The sequence below is a fragment of the Vicugna pacos genome, chromosome 11, assembly GCF_048564905.1.
Source record: "Vicugna pacos chromosome 11, VicPac4, whole genome shotgun sequence".
Classification (NCBI taxonomy): domain Eukaryota; kingdom Metazoa; phylum Chordata; class Mammalia; order Artiodactyla; family Camelidae; genus Vicugna; species Vicugna pacos.
The window spans coordinates 29,888,828-29,913,561 of NC_132997.1; the positions used below are offsets into that span (position 1 = coordinate 29,888,828).

General features: G+C 40.8%; 1 protein-coding gene across 5 annotated transcripts in view; it reads left to right on the forward strand.

The window, feature by feature from the left end:
* The window catches only part of TBCE (tubulin folding cofactor E), a 70,905-nt gene that overhangs the window by 15,787 nt on the left and 30,384 nt on the right, over positions 1 to 24,734 (forward strand). The window lies entirely within an intron of this gene.

Genomic DNA, 24,734 nt, shown 5'->3' on the forward strand with positions numbered 1-24,734 from the left:
TTTGGTGACAATATCCTGCGGTATATATGCATTTATTTGATTATATGCTTATCTAATTATTTAGTATTGCTATTTTGTATTAGGTCAACCTTAAAATATCTTCTGAATAAACTTTGAACAATAACCAAAAATACTGAATTCCCATAAACCTAAGCTCAAGAATGGAGTGATTTTTTTGGAAATTTCCCTTGTCGTTAATCCATGTGTATATGTATTTAATGTAGTTTAAATTGCTATACATACAATTTTGTGTTACCTTTTTTCACTTATGATTTGTTATGTATTTATCTGTGTTGCTATAACATTATTTTACATGTATTTCTTCTTTATTGAGATACAGTTTACATATATTAGTTTTGGATATGCGTAATGATTCAGTATTTACATATTTTGCAAACTGATCACCACAGTAAGTCGACTTAACATCCCTCACCACACAGTTACACATTTTTTCTCATGATGAGGATTTTAAGATCTGCTGTCTTAGTCATTTTCAAATATACAATACGCTGTTACTGACTGCAGTCACCACACTGTATGCTGCACCCCCAGGACTTAGTTATTTCATAACTGGAGGCTTGTTGTCTTTTCATCCCTTTCACTCGTTTTAGCCTCCCTGCATCCTCCACCTCTGGCACCACCCACCTCATCTGTTCTCTGTATCTATATGTTCTTTCTTTCCTTCCTTCCTTCCTTTTTTTTTTTTTACATTCCACATGGAAGTGAGATCATAGGTATTTGTCCTTCTCTGTCTGCCTTATTTCATTCAGCATAATGCTCTCAGAGTCCATCCATGTTGTCTCAAGTGGCAAGATTTCCTTCCTTTTTGGCTGAATGATATTCCATTATGTGTGTGTGTGTATACACACACTATATATACACACACTACACACACACATGCACACACACACTACATCTTGTTCATCTCTTCATCCATCAGTGGGCACTTAGGTTGCTTCCATGTCTTGGCTACTGTGAATAATGCTGCAATAAACGTGGGGGTGTGGATACCTTTTTGAGCAGTGTTTTTGTTTCCTTGGATAAGTACTCAGAAGTGTAATTCTGGGCCCTGTGGTACTTCTATTTTAATTTTCTGAGGAACCCCTGTGCTGTTTTCCTTAGTGGCTGCACCAGTTGACATTCCCACCAACAGTGCCCGGGGTTTCTCTTGTCTCCTTAGCCTTGCCGTCACCTGTTATCTCTGTTTTCTTGAGAACAGCGTTGCTGCCAGGTGTGAGGTGATAGCTCACTGTGCTTTTGATTTACGTTTACCTGGGGATTATTGATATGGGGCGTCTTTTCATGCACCCATTGGCCGTCTGTCTGACTTTGGAAAAATGTCTATTCAGAGACTCTGCCCAGTTTTAAATCAGATTGTTTGTTTCTTTGCTGCTGAGTTGTATGAATTTTTTAATGTATTTTGGATATTAATCCCTTATCAGATGCAGGATTTGCAAATACCTTCGCCCATCCGGTAGGCTGCCTTTTCATTTTGTTGATGATTTTACTAGTGTTTCTTAATGGTCACATTTAGTGCAGTACATAGTTTGTTTAATCATGCCCCCTTTTTAGACATTAATTTCATTTTGTTTTACTTTTGTAAATAACAGTATTGTAGACTTATTTATACATCTTAGTCAATTAAGAAATATTTAAGTATCTTCTCTGTATTAGGAACTGGCCTGAATTAGTACAGGTAGATTCCGTGATAAACTTATACCAGAGGGAATTTCAAAGTGTGGTCCTTGACCAGAATCAGCCTCACTTGGTTACCTGTTAGCCATGCACATTCTTGGGCCTCACCCCAGAACTACTGAGTCAGAAACTCTGGACGTGTTCTGGCTCCATGGGGCCCAGCAGGCTGTGTTTTAAGAAGCCGTGCAGGGTATTATGCTAAGTTCACTAAGGGTTGAGAATCACTGAACTGGCCAGATACGGACTCTGCCTTCACGGACGTATGCTTTACCCGGATGCTTAGTGTGGAGAGGGTTTCTTCCCTTGTTTGACTTGGATTATTGGTAAATTGGAAGAGAAAGTAACATTTAACTTTTTTCTTTAATGGTCAATTTTATGTTACTTTTGTTTACCACAGTTTTTAAAAATTCAGCAAAAAAAAGTTAAATGATATTGAGAACCTATATGTACAAGGCAGAGTGAGAAAAACAGATTCAAAGGACCAGTTCTTAGTACTCAAGAAAGTAACATTTAATCTTTTTTTTTTGGTGGAGGGAAGAGGTAATTAGGTTTACTTATTTTTAGAGGAGACACTGGGGGTTGAACCCAAGACCTCGTGCATGCTAAGCATGAGCTCTACCATTTGAGCTATACCCTCCCCCACCAGTAACATTTAATCCTAAAGTCAGCTGATGATCCCAACTTAATTGCTAATTAAGCAATCATTGTGTACCAGGTGCTTCTACATATGCACTCCACTTGGAACAAGAACATTGTTACAACTCACAAATTATAATAGCAACTCTAAAATACAAGTACTGTTAGTCCCATTTTTATTGATGAAGAGACCAAGACTCAGATCTCAAAGCTTCCTTCTGGCAGAGCTGGGATTTGAATGAGTGCTTTAGAGGCCATGCCTTCTCTTTTCTATTGCTTCTTGAGAAAATGAATATTTCAAGATTCTTGGTATATATTGCCAAGTAGCCGTCTCAAAGTATTGGTTCAATGTCCAATTCTTGGAAAATTTCTAATACCCTAGTTCTTGGGGAAGCCGACTGAGACGGAGATTCAAAAAGTTTATTTGGGAGTACTCTTAGGATTGATGCTCATGGAAGGGGAGGGGGCTGGATTGGGCTGGATGAGGGGTACAAGATGGGCTGTGAAGTCATCTCCATAAAGGTTTCAGCTCACACCACGGTGGGGACTCTGAAGATGTGATGGCCTTCAGTCTTTCCTCGTTGAGGTGGGGGGCTGGGCATTGGTACCTCTGTGATGATCTGTCTTTGGGTTCTGGTTACCCTAGGAGGGAGGCGTGCCCTTGGCCAGGGTGCCTTTTTCAGTGGAGGCAATTCTAAAAGAAGGCCCACAGCTGAATGCTATCTGCCAAAGCCGGGACTCCCAGCAGGTGGGGGGAATACGTCCCAATTCCTAAAAGCAGATTGCAGTGGCACATCACAAATACAGTAATTTAAATGGAAGCTATTTAATGGTAGTTCAGCAAATATGAAGTGGTATGTATTATTTTCATTGACTGGGGGTTGTATGCTTTCTTCATATATGTTATCAGGCAATGTTTTTTCCCTGAAAATTATAATTCTGCAAAGAGAAAACTACTGTGTGTCTTTATTACTTATATCACCGGGGCATTCTCTCCATTACTCGACCTCAATTGGTGCTACTTTTGGATTTCTATTAGAGATCATCTGTTGGGATTGGTATGAAGATGCAGAGAAATTGAACATGTTTAGTAATTACTCCTGTGGTTATTTCACTGCATGTTGTTATAGGGTTGTTGTGAGAATTAAATGAGTTAAAGGATTAAAAACACTTAGACCAGTTCCTGGTGTACCCTGAGCACCGGGAATGGTGGCGCCTAGCTCTACAAGTGCCTAGTAGGTGCTCAGTATGTTTGTTGAATGACTGAACGATCTTACATCCAGTGGAGTAGACAGCATAATCCCTGTTTTCTGGATGAGGGAACTGAGGCGCAGAAAGGTTAAGTAGACCTGATATCACCTAGTTAGGAGTTGATAAGGTAGGCCTTAACCCCAGGTGCTCTGACCCTTAACCCCTGTGCGGAGTAAAATGCAGAAGAACCACAAAGTAAGGGCACATTCTGAGCTGCGAGGGGCTAACAGTGCTCAGGGAGGTGTCAGTTCAGAGATTGAGTGACCTGGGCAGCGGGGGTTGTGTGCTGTTGTGCTGGCGATTTCTGGGCCCTGCATTTTATCTGCTTTAGGGCTGCACGGGGCAGACCTACCAGCAGATTCCCAACACTCAACAGGTGGTCATAGGGCTGGGCACTCTCACGAAGTTTCTGGGCTAAATCTCGAGAGTAGGCGGGGCTGTTTGCTGAAGCCCCTCTGCCGGATCTGCCCGGGTTCCTCCCCAGAGCTCTCCCTGCCCTGGGGCGCCTGCCAGCAGGCCTGTGTGAACCCTGTTAGCATCGAGTCCCTGGAAGTCCAAGGCAGTGGCTCCCACTGGTATACGAAGACTCCAGGTCAGATCTCTGGGCAGCCCTGCCCTGGCTGTCATTTGGGAGAACAGTAAAAGCTGCATAAAAGAGCTTCACTCCTTTGCTCTGGTCCATCACTTGCTAAAGTCACAGAACCCCAACATTTGACAAATGGTGGCTCCGTAGTTTAGAGGAAGAAGCAGGAGGGCCCTTGGAATGAGAGCGACCACCCGACTGAGGGCTCCCCGCCTGCTCAGCCAGGCCCCTTTCCTGGTGGGAACTGGTTTTGTTCTGCTGCTCGGTGATACAGGCTCAGAGGGAAATCTGTGAGTTGTCTGCAGCTGGGAGGTGGAGACGGCTTGGCCTTCTCTTCCGTGGAGAGCCCAGCTTCAGTGCGGGCAGGTGGGGAGGAGGAGGCCGGGCGGACCGGGCTGCACAGGGGGACCGGGCAGAGTAAGGAAGACCGGGAAGACCCCTCGGAGCCTTTGGGCTGCGTTCGGCGCAGGGTGGTGGCAGGTAGCCCCTTATGGGGGTCTGGGGGCCCTAGTTCCTCTAGCCACTCGCTGCCACCTGACCTCCAGTTGGCCCCTCAACCCCTCCCTTCACCCGGGTGTGAACACCTGACTGCAGAGAGCTCCCTGACCGACCCTCAGGGCCGGGGCTCGGCCCTCTGCGCAGCTCCGGGTGGTCCTGATGCTGGGGGCGGGGGGGGCCACCGAGCCGGCCACCTGTCAAACTGCGAAACCCTGCGAATCCACTGCAGCCCAAGAAAGCGTCCCCCCGACACCCCAAGGCCCACCAAGCCCCGGCCGTGAGGGCGGGGTGTGCTGTGCAGTGGGGCGGGGGTCAGGAGGGAAACTTCTGGGACATTCCTGAAGCCTTGCTGCGGTGTCGTCTTTTTATTTTTTTAGTGTTTATTAAAATAATGCATGAACATGTGAAAATATAGCCTGGAAGGGCTCGTGATGAAAGCGGCTGGTCCAGGTGTGGCAGTTTCTTCACTCATTGCTTTGGTGTTCTCTCGATTAACCCTGCTCAAGCTGGTTTTTTGGGGTTTTTTTTAATGTTTTTATTGAAGTGTAGTTGATTTACAGTGTTAGTTTCAGGTGTACAGCAAAGTGACTCAGCCATTCATTTACATCATATGTGTATTTTTTTGTTTTTTCTTTCCTTACAACTTGTTTGTTGAAAAAGTTGTGTTGCTGGTCTGGTGAAATTTCTCAGGAAGCACATGCTGTCTGGTTGCATCTCTTTCTGCTGTGGTAGCAGCTGTGGTGTGGATGGCTTACATCCATTCTCTCCTTCGGGCTTGTAAAGTGATGACATTCTGATAACTTTCTTTCTTACATCATCATACGTCTGGCAGAGGAGATGTGTAACTGCGCAGATTATATCATGGAAAACTTCCCCGTGTTAATTACTTGCTTTCCAAAATAATTGGGTGACTGAAAGGCAGCTTAAGTGTTTGATTCTTTCCTTTTATCAGTCTTCATCATGAATTGATTCACTAGGAGACGAGTGAACTTAAAAAGAATCTTTAGTAAGTCATGGGTTTAAACAAATTTGATGTGTTTCCGTCCATTGCTGCTCTTCTTACCGACGCTCAAGTTGTCCCATCTCTGGCGTGCCAGAGCCCTTTCACGTTGGCCCCTCGGTACTTTTGGTGTGACCCAGTAGGTGTTCTTTTATTTTTGACTCTTTTTTTTTTTCTTTAATTTAGTTTTTTCTTTTTTTGTGGGGGGTGGTTGGAGGTAATTAAGTTTATTTATTTATTTTTTAAATGGAGGTACTGAGGATTGAACCCAGGGCCTTGTGCATGCTGAGCATGCGCTATGCCCCACCCCCAGTATTTTTTTTTGATACCTTCCTTATTCCTTATAGGTTAAGGAAACCATCAAATGTGCAGGTTCATCTGATACATTTTTTGCCCCATACCACGATCAGCCATTTCTCCAAGAGCCTGATTTATTTTTTCCTTTTAAAGCAGCAGAGAGTATTTGAGGCCTCAGTCTGAGCTCTAAGGTGCTCACTGCTGCTGGGTTGGTCATTGTTTCTAGGCCGTTGAGTGGCCAGAGCTATATTTGTGGGGTTAATTCCTAGAAGTAGAACAGATTTAAGGAGGGTGTGTGTATTTTTTTTTTTTTTGGTCCTTACTATGAAAAGTTTCAGACGTACAGAAAAATAGACTAATACAAAGAGCACCTCTGTATATACGTGTTATGTTGTTAGTGTTTTGCCATATTTGCTTCATTTTTTTTATTCTTTGCTTAAGCATTTTAAATTAAGTGATATATATATATATATACATATATATATATAGTGGCATTTCATCCCTGAATACCTCACTATGCTTCTGTAAAATAAATAAATTTTCTTACGAAATAGTATATATATCTTAAACTTAAATTTTGATTCATACTGTCGAATTGGTGAATAGAATTCTTTTAAACCAATAAAGAAACCAGATTTTTGAAAAACTGTGTTTATTAACCTCTTGGTTTATTGTCCTTAAAGATTAGTCCCAATGTGGAATAGGTCCCTTCTTTGATATGGGTAGTGATATGGTCCTTCAAAATTATACATCTTTTAATCTGCTATTAATGTCATTAGAATTCTACCTTAGCTTTTTTCTTGATTAATGTTAGATATGAGTTTCTTCGTATCTCATGTAAAGAAAATGTATATCTAAGCTTTACCACTGTTGCACTCTTTTTTCCCCAAAGAGGAAGGTTGTTTAACATTTTAAGACTTTTATAGGATTTTGACACCACTGTAGGCCATTGACTTCATTGATGAGCTGACTTCTATTGCCCAAGGTATTTAAAAAATACCATTTACTGATTGTATTTTATTTATTTTTTCAGCAGTTGATTTCTTTTTTTTTAACATTTTTTATTGATTTATAATCATTTTACAATGTTGTGTCAAATTCCAGTGTTCAGCACAACTTTTCAGTCATTTATGGACATATACACACTCATTGTCATATTTTTTTCTCTGTGATTTATCATTGATTGTATTTTATTAGTGTTGTTTTGTTGCTGTTATTCCAAAGTTTTTACTGTTCCTTTGTTCATAGCTTTTGTTGAAATGATACCACTGAGGATCAGAGTCTGCACAAATTATCTGTATAGTAAAACTCTGCATTAAGTATGTATAAAGTGCTCTTTTTTGACCATTTTGGTACAGTTTTCAGCTAAATCATGCTTTTGTCCTCCTGCCAAAGCAGATAGAAAGGAGTATGTGTGCTTAAATATCATAACATAAAAAGTTTTCATGTTCTGGGAGTAGATGGAAGAAACAGCTGAACTTATTGTTTAGAAGAACATTTAAGCATCATGTCAAAATCAAAGTCCTTGTCTTTGACAGACACATGGTAGTATTCTGATGAAAACCTGTAAATAATGTAATTAATTGAATAATGCATTTAATTATTTCAGGATGCATTTCATAACTTACTTACCCCTGGGATGTAACCTACTTAAATTTTGTAGCAGATTTTATTATAGAAGAAACAAGCTTTGGGTAATTTCTAACTTCAAGTGTGTTTTAGGCCCCATGTCATCTCTTCCATATTTTATGGATGCAGGAAATTTGGTACTCAGGTGTGTACTTGTTTGAGGCTTTGAACAGATGTGGGGTTGCTTCCTGAGAGAGAATTCTTGCTCCTGTAAGTTAGTGGTGATTTGTGCAGCTCATAAACACGCTGAAATGTTCTACCTCAATGGTTGTTACGAGGATCTGATAAATTTATGTGTGTGTGTGTGTGTATAAATAAATATCTAAAGCACTTAGAACTATGCCTGACAGGCAGGAAGGCCTTTCAAATGTTAGAGATAATTGTTTTTGCTGTTACGGTGTTATTACTGTGAATTAGAAAAAAAAAGTACTCCTTTCTTAGGACACTTAATTTCCATCTATAGGGAAATTGTCATAGTATATTGGTTTTTGTTAGAGCCTGATTCTTCATTGTCATCGGCCAGAAAATCAGTGTAATAAATATAAAAATCTATAATTTATGGCCCTCAAGGCTAGAAAATGTCAGATTAAACTATTATCCTTATCAACCACATGCCTTATAACTCGGAATAGCCAAATAGAATCAGTGTTCTTCAGTTTATTGTAAGTGACTTCAGTTTGGAATTGCTGACATCTGACTATGGAAGGAAGCTGAGGTAACATGTCGAGGAAGGAAAGTGATGTGGTGCACCTGCAGTTCTTGTTAAAGATATGAATTCTTGGGGGTGGGGGTGTAGCTCAGTGGTAGAGTCTGTGCTTAGCATGCGCAAGGTCCTGGGTTCAATCCCCAGTACCTCCAATAAATAGACTGAGTGATTTTAAACATATGAATTCTCAGGTTCTATACCTGGAGATTCTAAATGCAGTAGGTTGGAGTTATGGTCCGAACTTACCATTTTTCACATGCTCCCTAGGTAATTCTGATGCCCCATTTTGAGAATGGTTAAGTTTTTATTCCTTAGGTGGCACCGATGTACCAGTGGATAAGAAATCATCAGAAAGCAAAATAAAAATCACCTGAGCCCTTTGTATAACTGTCTTTACAAAACTAGGCTTTCTATTCTGAGCTTCGGCTGAGGCTTGAGTAATGTATTATAAAAACACTGTAAGTGGGATGTGTTCTTCACTACCTTGCTTGATGCCCCTTAAACACTCTTGTAACAAATTACTGTTAGCTGAGGGACAGGGGAAGACTGAGGTGGTTCTACTACAGTCAAGAGAATTGATCTTTTTTCCTTGCTGCAGGGAAGCTCAAAGCTCTGTTTTATACTTCACTGCTAGTCTTTCAATTACTCGCTTCTGTTCTCTTAATGTTTCTTTTACATCCTCACCCCCCCCTTTTTTTTTCTGTTAATGGCTTTTGATCTTTCAGTGCCTGGTTTTCTTTCCCCAGAATTTTTTTTTTAATTGTAAGTTATTGTAGATCTTTTAAGGACATCCTCAAGTTACAGATTCCAGAAGTGAGAGACTGCCTCCAGGAGGCATTGAAATATTCCGAAGTCTGGACTGCCTAGGGTAGTGCTAAAAACAGCCCACTTCATAATTTCAAAGACTCCAAGGTTTTTTAGACTAACCTTGTAGTAAAATGATTCCAGCTACTGGAGTATTGACATTTTGACTGTGTTTCAGTTCTGAGCCATGGACAGTATTTGGAGGCTCCAAGCTAGTGCTCTCAGAGTAATTTTGTAAATTCACAGAGTTAATCAAATTAGCAGCATCGCTTAATGGAGACAGAAGATTCTTTCTGAATTTCTCAGACTTGGATGACTTGAGTGTAGTTTTTAAAGTCTTTAAAAAAAACAGACAAACAAAGTGTTAGTTATCTCAGGAGTTGGTCAGCCCAGGAAGTCAAGGAGCAAAAGAACCACCGAGGCAGATGTTGGCAGCACGCATCTTAGACGTCTGAGTGGAAAGGCGGAGGAACTGTATCCTGGGTGCAGTCCTGGTGAGGAGATGGACCCAGGAGTGAAGCCAGGGGACTTGAAATGACTCCTATCCCATTGTTAAGATTACTGACCTTGTGAGATAGACAGGTTTACATATTTTTGCCAAATACCATTAATCATTCCACTCACGGAACTCCTCTAGTTTGTATTTCATGCTCACCAAGCAGTCTTCTGATTATGGTGTGGCTTCTGGTGTTAGTCTGTGTATAGGAGTAGAATATATTGATCATGTATATGGAATCATTTTTTTCAAATAGACTGTTTCTTAGAGCAATTTTTAGGTTCACAGCAAAACTAAGCAGAAAGTACAGAGATTCCTAGATTCTCCCCTGTCGCCCCCGTAGTGCAATCTCCCCCACTGTGGACACCCGGGACCAGAGTGGTACATTTTTTACAACATTGATACATCATCATCCAAAGTCCATCATTTCCATTAGAGTTCACTCCTGATGTTGTATGTTCTGTAGGTTTTGACAAATGTGCAATGACATGTATCCACTATTATAATACCACACAGATAGTTTCACTGGCCTACAAATCTCCTGTGCTCTGCCTGTTTGTTCCTCTCTCCCCTCTAAGCCCTGGTAACCATTGATCCTTTTACTATCTGCACAGTTTCGTCTTTTCCAGAGTCATATAGTTGGAATGCTACCCTAGGTAACCTTTTCACATTGCCTTTTTTCACTTAGTAATATGCATATAAATTTCCTCCATGTCTTTTCATGTCTTGATAGCTCATTTCTTTTAAATGCTAAATAATCCATTGTCCGGATGAAATATTTGTCCATGCGTCCAAGTTTTGACAGTTGTGAATAAAGCTTCTGTAAACATCCGTGTGCAGGCTTCTGCATAGACAGAAGTCTTCAACTCATGTAGATAAATACCAAGGAGTGTAACTGCTGGATTGTTGGATTCATTATTTTTAGTTCTTGTGATTTCAGTGAAGTAGGGTCTGTTTACAGTTGGTTTTTCATGTGTATTGATGTCCAGGAAGGGAATGGAGTACTTGTTGGCCAGAATATTTAGGTTTGTGTGACAGTTTTATCATTGTAAATTAGTAAACCTGTATTCTAGTATCTACTTCAGAAGCATGCCTTAGAATTTGCTAGGCTGAGGCCACCCAGGCTCTTATCGCCCTGGCAGGTAGAAGGCGGAAGCCTGGACCTTACACTGCTGGGGTGACTGGTGAGGGAGGCCTGCCCAGCCCCCACTCCTGTCTGCTCCCCAAGGTGTGCTCGGAGCACTGCTGTACTCGCTACGCTCGCCTGTCTTTAATGGGCTGGCTCCTGGGTAGCAGCTCGCCAGACAGCAGGCGGTCCTCACCAGGGTCGTGCTAATCACTGCGGGGTGCTGGCCGTGCCCTTCCCACCTGGCAGCTGGAGAGGTGACTTCTCTGTAATGCGCAGGAGTGGCCTTGTTTGTGGGTTCTTGGTAATGTCCATCACCTCAACTCATTCCGGTAGCTTTTATGATTCATAATATTATCTGTATTTCTTATGTAAAGACCTTTGATAAAAAGTATATTAAGACATACATTTGTGTGTGTGCTGGCACGCGTCTGGTTCTTTTTGTTTGTTGTTTTGGCAAGTGTGACATAATAAATATGTGCTGGGCTCTGTCTTAGGGTCCTGACACAGAGCTCCTAAAACCCGTTTAATTTCCTGAGTGTTGCCATGCTAGGCACCTCTTTTGTTCTAATATTAGATCTTTGACCCCAGTTCCTGAGCCCAGAGCTTCTAAGGCCCTTGGCATCTCCAGACTGACGAATCTTTTAGTATGCTGATAGTGCCTGGGGGGCTGGGGACCCTGGAGAGCGTCAGGCTGGGGCTGGTCACCAGAAAGACCACACCTTGTGGAGAGGTTGGAACTTCTGCCCTCTGGGGTGGGCAGGGGGCTGGAGGAGGAGTTAATAATCAGCCGTGCCTACATGATGGCGTCTCCGTGGAAGAGCCTAACCTGTGGGGTTTGGAGACCCTCCAGGTTGGCGAGCGCTCCCACACGCCGAGAGGGAGGTACGCCCCTGACGCCGCAGGACAGCCTCTTGCCTTCCCTAGCTCGTGATGTCGCTGTTCCTCTGTGTCCTTTATTACACCCTCATGACAGACCGGTCGGCGGGTTTCCCCGAGTTCTGGGAGCCGTCCCGGCGGGTTCTCCAGCCTGAGGACGGAACGGGGGACCCGGGTTTGCAGGCCGGCGCTGAGCAGCACAGGTGGCACGCTGGGACTGGCGGTGGGGCCGCCCTGCGGGGCCGAGCCCCTCACCCGTGGGTCTGCGCTGACCCCCGGCAGTCGGTGTCCGAATCGGGTTAAACTGCACGTCACTTAGCCTGGTGTCGGGAGTGTTGTGAGACTGGAGGGGGAAGCAGTTCTCCCTGCAGTGAGTCACACGTGTTCTCTGGGCTTCAGTTCTCGGCTTTAGAATGGCGACCCTGCTTCTCCGTGCTTGCTCCGCAGGTTCTCTGGGGAAGCGGGTGGAGTTCAGCCCCTTTCTGCACGCGGGCGGACCTCTGCGGACCCCCCGCCCGCGCGTCGGCCCCCGGGCAGCGCGCGCCGCCGCAGCCGCCGCAGCCGCTGGCGCGCTGTGAGGGTCCGGGGGCGGGTGGCGCGCCCTCGCCGGCCGGCGCCCCGCCCCCTCCCCGGGCCCCCTCCCGCGTCTCTCCCTGCGCCGCTCCCCAGCTTTGCCTCGGCGTCCTGTCTGAGCCGCTTCCATTGAACATAACACTTTTAAGTCTGTGAATTTATCTCAGAATGGAGCTTTTAGCTGCATTCCTCAACTTTTGATGTGTAGTGTTTTCATTATCATTCTGTTCCAAATATTTTCTGTTTTGATGCGGTATTGCTTAATTTCTAAACATAGGATTTTCTAGTGAACATTTTGTTACTGACTTCCAGCTGAATTCCGCTGTGTGAGAATCTGCTCTGTAATTTCACTTTTTAAATTTTTATTTCTGATTGTGGTAATATAACTTAAAATTTACATTTTAAGCGTATAGTTCAATGGCATTAGGTACAATCATATTGTTGTGCAGCCATCATCATCATCTCCACAACGCTTTTTAGCTGCCCGAACTGAAACTTCATAGTCATTAAACAACAATGTCCCTCTCTTCCCTCCCCCAGCCCCGGGGAGCCACCGTTCTACTTTGTCTCCGTGAATCTGACTCCTCTAAGGACCTCATATTGGTGGACTCACACAGGACTTGTCTTTTTGTGACTGGATTATCTCACTTCGCATAATATCCTCAAGGTTCATTTGTGTTGTAGCACGTCAGAATTTCCTTCCTTTTAAGGTTGAATAATATTCCATTGCATGTTTACACCACACCAAAATACTTAGGAATTAACCAAGGAGGTAAAAGACTTGTATGGTGAAAACTATAAAACAGAGCTGATACTACTATTACTTTATAAAATGTCAATATTAATTTATTTTCTTTTTTTATTTGGTGGGGGGGTGATTAGGTATATTTATTCACTCTTAGAGGAGGTACTGGGAATTGCACCCAGGACCCCATGCATGCTAAGCATGCACTCCACCGCTGAGCTATATGCCTCCCCCCAGTGTCAACTTAGATTTACTATATATTTACCATTTTGTTGCCCTTTACTCTCCTCCGTATCCTTAGGCTTCCATCTGGGATAATTTTCTTTCTTGAAGATCACCCCTGTCAATTATTTATTTGTTGAAATTGCTTTTATGTTGCCTTCTTTTGTGTGTGTGGAATTGTGTTTAATGTCTGTGCTCACTGTAGGCAGTCCGCTCCATCCTGAGAGGGGCGCTGTGTTGCAGACCCAATGTTTAGCACAGAAGCACACACAGTAGGTGCTGCATTCTTTTTTTTTCCCAGCTGTAAAATTGTTACGTGTAAAACATAAAATTTGCCATTTTAACCATTTTTCCATTAAAATTTAAAAATTGTAAAATACATGTAACATAAAATTTACCATTTTAACCTTTCCTTTTTTCTTTATTGAAGTATAGTTGACTTACCACATATTAGTTTCAAATGTACAACTTTATAGTGATTCAATATTTTTATAGATTACACATCATTTTAACCTTTTTGAAACAGACTTTACTTTTTGAAATAGTTTTGGGTTCATAGCAAAATTGAATGGAAGGTGCAGAGGTTTCCCAAGTACCTCCTGCCCCCACACGTGCATAACCTCCCCCATTACAGCATCCCCCACCAGAGTGATACGTTTGTTATAGCTGATGAACCTCAACTGTTAACATCATTACCACTCAAAGTCCGTAGTTTACATTAGATGACACCAGAAACAAAGGCAACAAAAACAAAAATAAACAAATGAGGCTATGTTAAACTAAAAGCTTCTGCACAGGAAAGGAAACCATCAACAAAATGAAAAGGCAACCTACCGAATGGGAGAAAATATTTGCAAATCATATATCTGACAAGGGGTTAATATCCAAACTATGAAGAACTCATACAACTCAACAGCAAAAAACAAACAATTAAAAAATGGGCAGAGGAGCTTAACAGATACTTTTTTCAAAGAAGACATACAGATGGCCAACAGGTACATGAAAAGATACTCAACATCAGTAATCATCAGGGAAATGCAAATTAAAACCACAATGAGATAGATGTCATCTCACACCTGTTAAGAGTGGCTAGTATCAAAAAGACAGGAGATAACAAATGCTGGTGAGGTTGTGGAGAAAAGGGAACCCTGTGCATTGTTGATGTGAGTGTAAATTGGTGCAACCACCATGGAAACAAGTATGTAAATCAAAAAATTAAAACTAGAACTACCAGATGATTCAGCAGTTCCACTGCCGGGTATTTATCCAGAGAAAACAAAACACTAACTCAAAAAAAAAAAGTACCCCCATGTTCATTGTAGCATTATTTACAATAGCCAAGACGTGGAAGCAACCTTGGTGTCCACTGAGGGATGAGTGGATCCATTAGAGTTCATGCTTGGTGGTGTGTGTCCTACAGATTTGGGCAAATTTATAATGACATGTATCATACAGAGTAAGTTCACCACGCTAAAAATGCTCTGTGTTCCACCTATTCATCTCTCCTTCCCCTCCAACCATTTTAACATTTAAAAATATTCAAGTGTGGTAGAATATACATAATGTAAAGTATACCGTCTTAACCATTTTTAATTACATGGTTAAATAGTGACTACGTACCTCAGACAGGTAGAATCCGGTAGCGTTTGTACTTTTGGGATGCCGTATTTCACTTAGCAACGTGTCTTCAAGGTTCACCCATGCGGCCTGTGTCAGAGGTCCATTCCTTTTCATGGCTGAATGCTGCTCCATCCTATGTATATCACACTTTGTTTATTCATCAGTTGATGGACATTTGGGTTATTTCTACCCTTGGCTATCGTGAATAATGCTTCACTGAACATTGGCATACAAGTACCTGTTTGGGTCCCTTTTTCAGTGCTTTTGTTTGTATACCTACATGTAGAATTGTTGAGTCATATAGTAATTCTATGTTTAGCTTTTTGTTTTAGTTTTGGGACTGCCAAACTGTTTTCCACAGGGGCAACACCATGTTACATTCCCACCAGTGATATACGAGGGTTCCATTTTCTCCACACTCTCACCAACACTTGTTACTGTCCATTGTTTTGATCATTGCCATCCTATTAAGTGTGAAGTTGTATCTCATTTTGGTTTCTTTTTTCTTATCTTTTTTTTTTTTATGGAGGTACTGGGGATTGATCCCTGGACCTTGTGCATGCTTAGCACGTGCTCTACCACTGAGCTATATCCTCCCCCTCATGGTGATTTTGATTTGTATTTCCCTGATTATTAGTGATGTTGAGTATCTTTTCAGTTGCTTACTACACCATTTGTACATCTTTGGAGAAATGTCTGCATAATCCTGTGTTCATTTTTCAGTTGGATCGTCTTTTTGTGTTGATATATTTTTATTGAAGTATGGTCAGTTTACAATGTTGTGTCAGTTTCTCATGTATAGCATAATGCTTCAGTCATACATGAACATATATATATTCATTTTCATATTTTTCACAAGTTACTACAAGATACTGAATATAGTTCTCTGTGCTGTACAGTATAAACTTGTTGTTTATATATGGTAGTTAATATCTGCAAATCTCAAACTCCCAATTTATCCCTTCCCTTCCTCTTCCTGCCTTGGTAACCATAAGTTTGTTTTCTGTGTCTGTGAATCTGTTTCTGTTTTGTAAGTTCATTTGGCTTTTTTTTAGATTCCACATGTGAGTATTTTTCTTTCTCTTTCTGGCTTACTTCACTTAGAATGACATTCTCCAGGTCCATCCATGTTGCTGCAAGTGGCATTATGCTGTTCTTTTTAATGGCAGAGTAGTATTCCATTGTATAAATATACCACAACTTCTTTGTTCAGTCATCTGTTGATGGACATTTAGGTTGCTTCTATGTCTCGACTATTGTATATAATGCTACTATGAACATTGAGGTACATGTATCTTTTCACATTAGAGTTCCCTTTGGATATATATCCAGAAGTGGGATTGCTGGATCATATGGAAGGTCTATTTTTAGTTTTTTGAGGACTCTCCATACTGTTTTGCATAATGACTGCACCAGTTTACATTCCCACCAGCGTTGTAGGAGGGTTCCCTTTTCTCCACAGCCTCTCCAGCATTTATTGTTTGTGGACTTTTGAATGATGACCATTCTGACTGGTGTGAGGTGATGTCTCATGGTAGTTTTGATTTGCATTTCTCTGATAATAATGATACTGAGCATTTTTTCACATGCCTATTGGCCATTTGTATGTCTTCACTGGAAAATTGCTTCTTTAGGTGTTCTGCCTGATTTTGGGTTGGGTTATTTGTTTTTTTCTTATTAAATTGTATGAGCTGTTTATATATTCTGGAAATTAAGCCCTTGTTAGTCTGATCTTTTGCAAATATTTTCTCCTATTCGATAGATTGTCTTTTTGTTTTGCTTATGGTTTCTTTTTGCTGTGCAAAAGCTTATAAGTTTAATTGGGTCCCATTTGTTTATTTTTGCTTTTATTTCTGTTGCCTGGGTAGCCTGCCCTAGGAGAACATTGCTAAGATTTATGTCAGATAATGTTTTGCCTATGTTTTCTTTAAGCGGTTTATACTGTCTTGTCTTATAAGTCTTTAAGCCATTTTGAATTTATTTTTGTGTTTGGTGTGAGGGGGTATTCCAACTTCATTGATTTACATGCAGCTGTCCCGTTTTCCCAACACCATTTGCTGAAGAGACTCTTTTTACTCCATTGTATGTTCTTGCCTTTTTTGTCAAATATTAATTGACCAAAAGTTTGTGGGTTCATTTCTGGGCTCTCTGTTTTGTTCCATTGATCCATATGTTTGTTTTTGTACCAGTACCATGCTGTTTTGATTACTGTAGCTCTGTAGTATTGTCTGAAGTCAGGGAGGGTTATTCCTCCAGCTTCATTCTTTTTCTTCAGTAATGCTTTGGCAATTCTTGGTCTTTTGTGATTCCATATAAAATTTGAGATTATTCTAGTTTTGTGAAAAATGTCCTGGGTTATTTGGTAGGGATCACATGAAATGTGTAGATTGCTTTTGGTAATATGGCCATTTTAACAGTATTAATTCTTCCAATCCAAGAACATGGGATATCTTTCAATTTCTTTAAGTCATCTTTAAATTCCCTAATCAATATTTTGTAGTTCTCCACATATAAGTCTTTCCCTTCCTTGATCAGATTTATTCCTAAGTATTTTATTTTTTTGGATGCAGTTTTAAAAGGCATTGTTTCTTTTTTTTTTCTCCAAGTGTTTTTTCAGCTTTATTGAGATATAATTGATGTATAACGTGGTGTACAACATGATGATTTGACATACATATGACATACGTATATATTATGAATTCATTACCACAATAAAATTAGTTAACAGATTCATTGCCACACACAGGTACAATTTGGTGTGTAGTGAGAACTTTTAAGATTTACTCCCTTAGCAACTTTCAAGTATATAATACAGTGTTGTTAACTATAGTCATCATGCTATACGTTACATTCCCAGAATTGATTCATCTTATAACCTGAAGTTTGGGGATTGTTTCTGTCCTTTTCTAATATTTCATTGTTAGTGTAAAGAAATGCCATTGATTTCTATATGTTAATCTTGTATCCTGCTACCTTGCTGAATTCTTTTATTAGCTCTAGTAGTTTTTGTGTGGAGCCTTTAGGGTTTTCTGTATATAGTATCATGTCATCTGCATATGATGACAATTTTACCTCTTCTTTTCCAGTCTGGACCCCTTTTATTTCTTTATCTTGTCTAATTGTTATGGTTAAGACTTCCAATAGTCTATTGAAATAGAAGTGGTGAGAGTGAGCATCCTTGTCTTGTTTCAGATTTTAGTGGGAAGGTTTTCAGCTTTTCACTGTTGAGTATTATGTGGCTGTAGGTTTGTCATAAATAGCTTTTATTTTGTTGATATGTTCCCTGTATACACACTTTGATTAGAGTTTTTATCATAAATGGGTGTTGAATTTTATCACATGCTTTTTCTGCATCTATTGAGATGGTCATGTGATTTTTGTCCTTTTGTTGATGTGATGTATCACATTAATTGATTTGCATATGTTGAACCATCCTTGTGTCCCTAGAATGAACCCAACTTGATCATGGTGTATGGTCTTTTTTCTGTGTTGTTGGGTTCTGTTTGCTAATAGTTTGAGGATTTTTGCATCTATGTTCATCAGCGATATTGGCCTATGACTTTCATTTTTGGTAGTGTCTTTGTCTGGCTTTGGTGTCAGGGTGATGGTTGCTTCATAGAATGAGTTTGGGAATATTCCATCCTCTTCTGTCTTTTGAAGGAGTTTGAGAAGAATTGGTATGAGCTCTTCTTTGTCTGTTTGGTAGAATTCCCCAGTGAAGCCATTGGGTCCTGGACTTTTGTTTTCAGGGAGGTTTTCTATTGCTGCTTCTATTTCGCTTCTAGTGATTGGTCTGTTCAAATGATCTTTTTTTTTGTTTGTTTTTTTGATTCAGTTTTGGTGGACTATATGTTTCCAGAAACATGTCCATTTCTTCTAAGTCATCCAATTTATGCCATATAATTGTTTATAGTATTCTCTTATGATAGTTTTGTATTTCTGTGATGTTGGTTGTAATCTCTCCATTTTCATTTCTTACTTCGTCTATTTGTGTCTTCTCTTTTCTTGGTGAGCCTGGCTAGAGGTTTGTCAATTTTGTTTACTCTTTCAGAAAACCAGCTCTTGGTTTGATTGATTTTTTCTATTTTTTTATCTCTATTTTATTTGTTGCCTCCCTGATCTTTATTACTTCTTTCCTTCTGCTGACTTTAGGTTTTGCTTGTTATTCTTTTAAAAATTCTTTTAGGTGGTTGTTTATATTTGAGATTGTTCTTTTTTGAGGAAGGCCTGTATCACTATGAACTTCCCTCTTAGGACTGCTTTTGCTGCATCCCATAGATTTTGTGTGGTTGTATTTTCATTGTCGTTTGTCTCAAGGTATTTTTTAATTTCTTTGATTTCATTGTTGACCCAGTGGTTTTTGAGGCTCATGTTGTTTAGTCTCCATGCTGTCATTTTTTTCTAATTTGTTTTACTGTGGCTGATGTCTAATTTCATGCCATTGTGGTCAGAGAAGATGCTTGAAATAATTTCATTCCTCTTAAATTTTTTGAAGCTTCTTTTGTGCCTGAGTATGTGGTCTATCCTAGAGAATGTTTCATGAGCACTTGAAGAGAATGTATATTCTGTTTTTGGGGGATGTAAGGTCCTAAAAATATCAGTGAAGTCCAATTTTCTATTGTGTCATTTAGTATCTCTGTTGCCTTACTGATTTTCTGTCTGGAAGATCTGTCCAACAATGTTAATGGTGTGGTAAAAAGTCTCCTACTGTTTCTGTATTCCCATCAATTTCTCCCTCTGTGTCTGTTAGTATTTGTTTTATATACTCAGGTGCTCCTATATTGGGTACATATATTAACAAGTGTAATATCTTCATCTTGTATTGCTCCTTTGGTCATTATATAATGTCCTTTATCTTTCTTTATGGCCTTTGTTTTAAAGTCTATTTTGTCTGTTATGAATATTGCTACTCCCACTTTCTTGTCATTCCCATTTGCATGAAATATCGTTCTCCATACTCTCACTTTCAGTCTATGTGTCCTTCACTCTAAAGTGAGTCTCTGGTAGGCAGCATATTGTAGGCTTTTGGATTATTATCCAGTCCACCACTCTGTGTCTTTTGGTTGGAGCATTTAGTCCATTTACATTTATAGTAATTATTGATGTGTGTTTATTGCCATTTTGAACCTAGTTTTCCAGTTGATTTGGTATTACTTATTAGTTCCTTTCTTTTCCTTTTTCTTTTTGTGGTTTGATCGTTTTCTTTTGTATTAGCTTGGTTTCTTTTTGTTTTTTTGTGACTCTATTGTATGCTTTTGATTTGTGGTTACCCTGTTTTTCAAATATATTAGCCCCTTACTATATCTGTTTACTTTAGACTGGTAGTTATGTAGGCGCAAACACATCCTAAAAAGAACGAAGGGAAAAAAAAGAGAAGTATATTTTCTTGCTCCCTTGCTCCCCTCTCCCACCTTTTATGATTTTGATATTCTTTAATTGTATTCATTTATTTATTTACATCTTCATGTTTATTCTCTTGCAACTCATAGTAGTTATTGCATTTCCAATTATGGTTTTTCTCATTTTTATAGCTTCCTGCTTCTTTTCTGTTTAGACCTTTCAATATTCCTTTTAGGATAGGCTTAGTATTGCTGAATTCTTTTAGTTTTTGCTTGTCTATGAAAGTCTTTATCTCTCCTTCTACTCTAAAGGATAGTCTTGGTGGATAGAGTATCCTAGGTTGCAGCTTTTTCTCATTCAGGACTTTGAATATATCTTGCCACGCCCTTCTGGCCAGCAGTGTTTGTGTAGAGAAATCAGCTGAAAGCCTAGTGGAGGTTCCTTTGTAACTGAGTCTTTGTTTTTCTCTTGCTGCCTTTAGAATCCTTTCTTTAACTTTGACCATCTTAATTATAATATGTCTTGGTATAGGTCTGTTTGGGTTCTTCTTGTTTGGGACCCTCTGTGCCTCCTGTACTTGGATATCGGTTTCCCTTCTGAGATTTGGAAAATTTTCAGTCATGATTTCTTCAAAAACCTTTTCAATACCTTTTTCTCTTTCTTCTCTGTCTGGTATCCCTATTATACTTATGTTGGCACACTTTATATTATCCCATAGGTCCCTTATATTGTTTTCATTGGTTTTTACTTGCTTTTCTGTCTGCTATTCTGATTCGGTGACTTCTGTTATCCTGTCTTCTAAGTCAGTTATTTGTTCTTCTGCATTATCTAGTCTGCTTTTGTCTGCCTTTAGCTTGGCTCTTATCTCAGCAATTGAGTTTTCTGTTTTTAATTGGCTGTTTATAGTTTCAATTTCCTTTTTAAAGTATTCTGTCTCAATTCATAGTCTCTTATTTCCTTCAGTGCATTGATCATTCCCTTTTTGAAGCCATGATCTAGTAGACTGTTGAGATCTATCACTGAGATCAGGGGAGTTCTCTTTTTCTTTTAATTGGGAGTGGTTTCTCTGCTTCTTCATTTTGCTTATATTTCTCTGGCTCTGTGGATCTAGGAGTGTCAGTTATTTACTGTGGTCTTGAAGGGCTGTTTTATTTTTTTACTTGTTTGTTTTTATTTAAGGTGGGAGTGTTCCTGTGTGGTGGATGGTGTCCATCTAATAGTTTTGTTGCAATGGCTGTTCTTCGTATGGACAGTTGCCACATCTTTCTTCTGTGAGTGTTGACTGTTATCCCTTAGGTTGGGGGTGTGGTTGGTGTTGTGATCAGAGGCTGCCCTGATTGTTGTTGAGCATGGCCTCCATTTTTGTTCTGTAGTTGTCACAGCCTTGCCAGGGCCTGGTCTGCTCCCTTGTTGCAGGAATATAAGCTTCTAGACCTGTTTCTCAGCTGTGGTGTGGGATAGGCAGGTCTGGAGTGCTTCAGCTGGGAAGAAGAGTAGGCAGGAGGTGTCCACAGGGAAGTGCCCTCTGTGGTTCTGTCTGTCACTTGTTACGTGGGCTTATAAAGCACTCTTTGTTGACACTGCCCTTGCCCCTGCCTTAGCTGTGGGTATGTCAGCCACCTGCTGTGATGCCCCCTTAGTTCTGAACCCCAGGAACCACCAGTGCATATCCGCCAACGTCAAGTGCTAAGACCCACTGTAGTGAGCATCCAGTCACTTACCTGAATCCGCGGTGCACCGCAGGGCCAGTGCAGACCCCAGCCCCGCCTCCACATATGGTATAGAAGGCTGCCTATTGTAAATACCTGTACTTGCCCCGAATCAGAACTCTGCTCACTGCCTGTCCCTCCCAGAGGCTCAGGTCCACAAAGGGTCCAGAGACAGTATATCTGCCCCCTCTGCCTGGGGCTGTAAACAGATCCTGTGAAGTTGCAGGGCCACTGGGTAGGATTCAGCTTTCAGCCCCACCTCCACGCAGCAGGGATGGCTATGACCAAGCCCCACCTCTCTTCTCATGAGAACACACCAGCAGTGGAGCCGAGTGGAGACAGGCTACGGCTCGGCTGTGTTGTGGCCCTCCCCACCATTCATACCAGCAGTGGTGCTTTTTTATGGGGGTCCCATGCTGTTCTGTTCTGCACACATCCCCAGCCAGAGCTCACATCGCCCTCCAGTCCCCTGAGGCTACCTCCATGCCGTTGGCCCCAGGCTCCTCACCGACCTCCAGCAGCCCCTCTCGGCTCACATCTAGGGCCACAGATCCACGGACCCTCTGTGTCAGTTTCCCTTAGTTCTGTCTGTCAAGCAGCTGCCACTTTCTCATCCAAGCCTTGGAAGCTCCACTTCTGCCCCGCTGACCTCCCCGCTAGAGAGGGGGTGGCCCAGTGTGAGGGTGCCTTCCTTCCTATGCTGCTCCCTCACTGCAGGACCAGTCCTGCACCAATTTTTTCTTTTTTCTTTGTTTTCTTACTGGATCTTGTGAGAATCCTGTATTTCGAAGCGAGAGATACTCGGCCAGAGTTCAGTAGGTGTTCTGTGTGATTCAGTGGGTTTGTAGATGTTATTCTTGGTGTATTTGTGGGAGAGGGTGAGCTGTGAGTCTCTCCACTCTGCCATCTTGGCTCAACACCTCTCATCTTTTTGTGTTGAGTTTTGAGAATTTGTAAGTCCTTATGAGATTTGTGATTTGCAAATATTTTGTCCCATTCTGTAAGTTGTCTTTTCTCATTTTCATGTACAAAAGTGTCTAAATTTTATAAAGTCCAATATATCTGTTTCTCCTTTTGTCACTTGTGCTTTTGGTGCCGTATCTAAGAATCCATTGGCAAATCCTTGGTCATGAGAATTTACCTCCAAGTTTTCTTCTAAGAGTTTTAAGGTTTTAGCTCTCATATTTAGTTTGTAGATTTATGTTATTTTTTTTTATCTGTGATGTGAGGTAGATGTCCAAATTCATTCTTTTGTATGTGGATATCTAGTTGTGTCCACACCATTAGTTGAAGAGACTGTCCCTTCCCCATCGAGTGGACTTGGCACTCTTGTCAAAAATCAGCTGACTATGTGTGGGTTTATTTCTGGACTCTCAGCTCTGTTCCTTTGGTCTAATCCTTCCGCCAGCACCACACTTTTTTGATGACAGTAGCTTTGTAGCAAGTTTTGAAATTAGAAAGTGTGAGCCCTCTGACCATGTTCTTTTTCAAGATTGGTTTGGCTGTTCAGGGCCCTTTGCTTGCTTTTACTTTTTTGAAGGGTATCTTCACCAGTTATAGTGTTGCAGATTACCAGTGTGGTTTTTTTTTCCCTTCAATATTTGAATATATCATTTGTTTATCTTCTGGCTTTTACTATGTCTATGGAGAAGTCTGCTGTATCAGACTCTCCTTTGAGGGTAATCTGTTCCCTCTCCCTCATCCCCAGGGTTTTTTCCCTTTGTGGCAACTGCTGTGGGGTTTTGGTTGTTGCTTTTCTTTTGTCTTTTTTTCTTTCTTTTTTTTTCTTTTTGCATTTGTACTGTTTGTTCTTAGAGCTTCTTAAATTTGTGGTTTAATGGCTTTTGTTAGTTTTGTAATAATCTCCATCATTGTTACTTCAAAGATTTCTTCTTCCACAATCTCTTCTGCCCTCTTTTTGGGACTGCCGCTGTACGTACTGCAGGCCCTTTCGTTGTATTCCTTATGTCTCTTACATGCTACTCTGTTTTTCATCACTTGTTACTGTGCTTTGTTCTGTACATGCTTTTTTCTGATCTAACTTTTAAATTGTGTATAATCTATGATAAAACTCTATCCATTGGATTATAATCTGAATTACTGAGTTTTTCAGTTCAGGATTTCCGTTTAGGGTTTTTAAAAAAGTTTGAAAATTTCCTGCTGCAGTTCTCACACACGTCTTTTAGTTTCCTAAAAATATTAACCACAGTTAAAACGCCGTCATGCAGGTGTCTGGTGGATCTATTTTTGTTGGCCGCTGTTCTTCTTGGTTTTCAGTCGTACAGTCTTGTCTTTCTCTGTGCGTGGCTGTGTGTGGTTGAGTGCCGGGTATTGATTATGAAGAATTACAGTTGCGCTTTGCGATGGCCCTATCTTCCTCCTGAGAGGGCAGAGGTAACTCTGGCAGGGGGAATTCCAGATCGCTGTAGACAAATCTGGGAATGAGATTACTGGGAGTAGGCCTTTGGTCCCTGCAAGGCCTAGTCTGTTTAGAGTTGGTTCCCTATTCCTCGTAGGATGAGGATGTGTAAAGCCCCTGTACAAAACCGAGAGGGTTGCCCGCAACCTTCCCCTTCCTGGGGAGGCTGTGCTGTTTAATACTGATCTCTTAGCCCCTCAAATTTGTCCAAAGCTCGTTCAGCTTTTTAGCATCTTCGCCTTTTCTACCAGAATCAGCAGATGCTTCATGGAGAAAAAGTTGCTCTAAATGCTTCGTTCAACTCTGAGCTCCCCTTCTGCGCTCAGATATTGGCCTTGTAATCCTTCACTGCCTTGGTAGCTCTCTGGTGTTTTCAGAGAAATATATTGTATGTATACATACTTTTAAATTGTGTTAAGTTATACATAACTTACGATTTAATCACTCTTAAGTGTGTAATTCAGTGATATTAAGAACAGTAACGTTGTTATGCAGTCGTCACCACC